Raw genomic sequence first — 5,177 nt, 5'->3', positions numbered from 1 at the left:
ACAATCATTCCTCAAGATCCTACCATTATAGCGAAGGAGAACACAAATGAGAACAACCGATCAAAATAACACAAAATTACAAAGTTACTTGGTAAAATAGAAAAGCCATACTCCAATGCTTCATTTACAAAATGCTCATTAATTGTCTCAGACTTCATTGTTCCTGCATTTCCATACCAATTGCTTCCTGGTTCCGTTCTTCCCTCCTAGATATTTTCAACCTTCTGCTGCCAGACATTCTATTTCTGATTAACGTTATACACTACTCATGTTGACATAAGTAGCACACACAACACTCGTCCCCCCTTTTAATAAGCTGTCTTCGCTATATTTCTGATCACCTTACCGCTGCCTTCTTTGGTGCTGTTCGTGACTCGTACTCCTGATGCTTTTGAAATCATCTCTGCAGTTGACTGGCATTTACGCGCTTCTGCTTGTCTTTTCTCCGGATCGTATAAACCGAGCCAGGTCTCTCCGTGACAATGTACGGTCCTTCCCCCTTCGTGATCGGCTTTCCCTGCTATGTTATCTTTCCGCTCTCTAAACTTTAACAGGTCCCTCACTTCAAAAAGCTTCCACGTTCCTCACTGCCTCCCTTTTCTCTTTTCTTAACCTTGTTACCATCTACTTCTGTTGTGACCAGGTCTTATTATGCGTTGGAAGTCATGGCTGTCTACTATACATAAGCAGGAAAGGTGATTTCTTGGTTTTTCCTTGCATGGAGGCACAATGCACCAGCAAAATCAAAAGTAGCTTTCTCCCAATTATCTCCTTTGGAGGCTAACCCTTCCTTTAACTTCCGTTTTTTCTTTCTGTAAGCCCGTTCGTCTGAGGGTGATACTGTGTATTTCGTATCCTCTTGATGCCAAACTACTGTAGACGGGCTTTAAACTCGTCACTTTCAAAACAGAGGCCCTGGCGGGTTAATATCAAATTCGGTATTCTGTGACCTGCTACAATATGCCGGATTACTGCTTCGGTTACTGTTTTTGCCCGCTGGTCTCCAATGGGTACGGCATCTACCCAACATGTAGCATGTCCAGTCATCACTAGAAGGTACTGGTTACCGCTCGCCGTCTGTGGAAACGGTCCCATCACATCCACCGATCATAGGTCGCTGATTGTGGTTACTGAGACTGAATGCAATGGTGGTTGTGTGTAACGATCGATTTTCATCAGTTGGCACTGCTGGCAAGTTAATACGTATTGGGCCACATCGTCTCTTATGTCTGGCCAGTATGCACTTTGTCGTAGTAAATCCGTTCTTCTTGCGAGACCTGGTGACACTCATGTGTCATCTTACGCCGCCAGTCCTTCGGAATCACAGCCACCCAATTTCCGTCATCGTTCCATATACGTTCACTTTGTTTTTCTTTTTGCCGAAGCAACATTATTACCTCCTTGTCCATTGCTCGTTTTTCGACGTCTGCTCCCTCTTTTATCACTCTGATTACCTCTCGAAGTTTAGGGTCAGATTTCTGCTGTCAGACAAGTTCTAGTTGGTTTCCCTCTACACTATTCACTGCGTATACTGTCAATTGAAGCTCAGTTTCCATTTCTGGTCTTAACAAGTAGTTCGCCATTACGTTTTCCTTTCCTGAAACACGGCCGATACTGAAGTCGTACACATGCAGACGTATCATTCATCGCACCAACTTCCGACGGTCTTGTAGTGGATGTCGAGTCGTGGACGGACTATGATCACCACTACTATTCGATTACGCGTCCAAAAACGACTTGGTTCCCTTGATAGCCCGTAAATCAGAAGGCTTTACTAGTCCAGATCAAGTATATTTATTGGCGATCTCGTGGTATCGAAATAATACCGAGACGTGCCAAAGAGTACAAGCGAATAAGCAGTGCGTAAGCAAGCTCGAACCAAACAAGGCGGATGGCGGAACAAGAAGTGAAGCTGATACAGTTAAACAAATACAGTAAAACAATCTCTGGTACAATTGGTTACAATAATAATAATTGTTTCCGTTATTCCAATCGTGTTCTTATCGAGACTGGCCGGTCACTACAGTCTCTTGCTATTTTCAGTCACTGCAGGGGTTTATGGTCAGTCTCGATGCGCAATCGTCTACCTAAAAAGGTGCGGTCTCCACTTGTTTACTGCCCACACGATTGCTAAGCACTTCTCTTCTACCGTTGAATACTTCTGTTCAGTGGGTGTGAGAACGCGACTCGCGTATTCCACCACTCTATCAGACTGACTCAGGATGGCAGGTATACCATGGTCACTTGCGTCTGTGGCCATTGTAAATGGTTTCTCGGGTTTAGGCAGTCTAAGAATCATCCGGAGGTTGTCTGACATGTTTTGATTCGGTTGAACGTTTTTTGAGAGGTCTCAGTCCACGTAAACTTAATTTTGCTCAACAACTTATATAAGGGTGTTGCTATTTCGTTGAAGTTCTTGACAAACTGACTGTAGAACGCCGCCCTTCCCAGGAACTGTCTCAATTTCCTTTCCAAATTCGGTACTGCAATGTTCTTTATGATAAGATTTTTCTCCAGCAGTGGTTTCATTTCGCCATTTCCCACTTCATGCTCCAACAAAGTGATGCTATTTTTCGCCATCTGCAACCTTTCTTTATTAATTCAATTTACAAATTCTTCAATTCCCTTTAACACCGCCTCCACATGCTTGACGTTTCCGTATGGCTGTACACAACTACACCGTCGCCATACACCTCGACGTTATCATGACCCCTGAGTAGCAGAATCATTATTATTCTGAACGTAAACGGTGCACCCACCAAACCAAACGACATTCGCCTAAATTGATACTGTTTATCACCTACAGTAAACACTGTCTTTTTTCGATCGCTCTCTTTTACAGGCAGTTGCCAATAACCTGACCGCAAATCCAGTACTGTAAACACCATAGCGTTCTCCAGCCGATGCAATGATTCCACCACTGTTGTCGTTGCACAAGGTTTCAGTTTTGTTATGTTATTCAGTTCTCTAAAATCGACACAAAATCTATACTTTCCATTCGCTTTTTACCAAGAGTACCGGCGAGCTATACGGGCTGTCCGGTTCCTCAATTATACCTTCTTTCAACATCAGCTGATCCTGTCGATTTACCTCAGCCTTTTAATGCACAGGGACACGACGCATTGCAAATATACTTCCTCCATCGTTCTTTGTCGAGATTTCGCGCATCACTTTGTCACAAAATCCGTAAGGCTCTCCGTTTCCAGTGAACAGCTTCGTATACTTCGGGCACAACTCGTTAATTTTGGTTTCTTCGTCGAAACATCTGTTGCCACTCTTATTTCAGCCGCTTATTTACTTTCATGTTTTGGGAATGAAATGTACTTTGTGAACATGTCACCGCTTCTTAAGTCAACTACTGCTTTTAATTCCCTTAGGAAATCTGCTCCTAATGTTGGTCTCGATAGGTTTGTGGTTACCACGATAGTGTTAGTTACACCCAACACCTCTAACGTGTACCCTGATATGGTGTGAACTGCTATTATACATGGTTTGAGACTCTTGCATTGCTCCTTGCCTATTAACGATACTGCTGCCCCTGTATCGACCAGACACATTAAATCTCACTCAATTATGTCCACTATTGTGTAGATTCCCCCTCTATCTACCAAGGAAACAACCCCCAGATTCCTAGGGTAGGAAGAACACACGTTATAACGTCTAAAATATCTGCGTCTTCGTCTTGTTGGATAGTTTATCTTCCAATGTCCTGTTCCTGCACATGCGTAACACTTATTATTCCTTTTATGATTAACTCGCATTGCAGCAATCCCATGCTGCAGCTCCTCAATGTTCTTCTCAACACTGTTTATCTCCTGACTTCCGCACCCGACCTGAGCTACTGTTCGGGTCACCTCCAGTTTACTGATATCAATAGGTTGTGCGGCGTTCATTAGTTTCAGTTGCTGGGAAGCACGCTCTCGATAAAATGCGACGCCAACAACTATGCCTGACACTCTTCATCCAGATTGGGCATCGCACGGCGCAACAATCTTGTGAGCTCTAGAGACAGCACAAGTGGGTCAATATCGATCAACAACTTCGCCAGCTAGAACTTCTGCAGTGCTTAAGAAGTGGTCCCTTGACCATTGTGGTCACGCTCTCAGGAAACTAGAACCACCCCTAACCCGACTTCCTTTACATGTACCTCCAGAAGAACCTTTCCACGGTGTGGGAAACTGGTAAGTGTTAATTGCCCACCATATCTCTAACAACACTCAAGATCACTGTATTTATAATCAATTTCCTTATTTAATTCCCATTATTTCTCCTACATCGACTTTCAACATTGAACTTCCTCTTTCAGCTTCTTTCTCAAGTGTTACCATAACCAACGATTCTAGTAAGCAAAATACTGTCCAAGGTCTACTAAAACCTCGCTCCAAACTACATATTGGAGCCTTCAACGTACGTACCCTACGTCATATCGGCCAGCAGGTCTCCTTGGTTAAAACCCTAGAATCTCGCACCATTGATGTATGCTGTATCTCCGAAACACACATATAGGATCCTAGTGTGCTGATTCACTCGACCTCACTTCACTAAAATACACCCTCCGTGTATCTAGCAACCCGATGGCTAGTTCTTGTGGATTTGCAGGTGTAGGCATAGCACTAAGTACGAGGACAGAACAAGCACTATAAGAGTGGACAGATAGTCGTTCATTTTTAGCAAACACAAATTTTAAGCATAAGTAGATACATCGTCTAACATGACGAACCCCTGCACTAAATCAACGATGGACTTAGATAAACCATACTGCCAACAGTCATCTTTGTTGAAGCTCGATAGAGGACTTCCACTCGTTCGGGGATGCATGTTCAGACTCCGATCATGCATTTGCTTGCACCCCACTCGGCACAAAAAAGCCACATTAAGAAGACCCATTAGAGTTGGACTGAGTGACGAGAAAGCCAAAAGTAGATTCCAGAAACAACTGAAGTAACACTTGGGCAATTTCGAAAACAAGACTGACCGGGATATTTCTTGGAAAAATATATGTACAGCTGCGTAAACAGCAGTGACATCCATCGGTGATATAGCAGCTCACGTACAACTGAGTTTTTTCATATTTAATTTGTTGAAAGCGTGAGTCAATTGAAGCTAGACCACCATGGAAAACCTGGAAGCACTGGACGGCCGTTTCGTCCCATCATGGGACTCCTCAGCAGTGCGCA

This window comes from Schistosoma mansoni, chromosome W (assembly GCF_000237925.1).
Source record: "Schistosoma mansoni strain Puerto Rico chromosome W, complete genome".
In the NCBI taxonomy this organism is placed as follows: domain Eukaryota; kingdom Metazoa; phylum Platyhelminthes; class Trematoda; order Strigeidida; family Schistosomatidae; genus Schistosoma; species Schistosoma mansoni.
The sequence above is the reverse complement of the archived record's forward strand: the minus strand, read 5'-3'. Positions refer to the sequence as shown.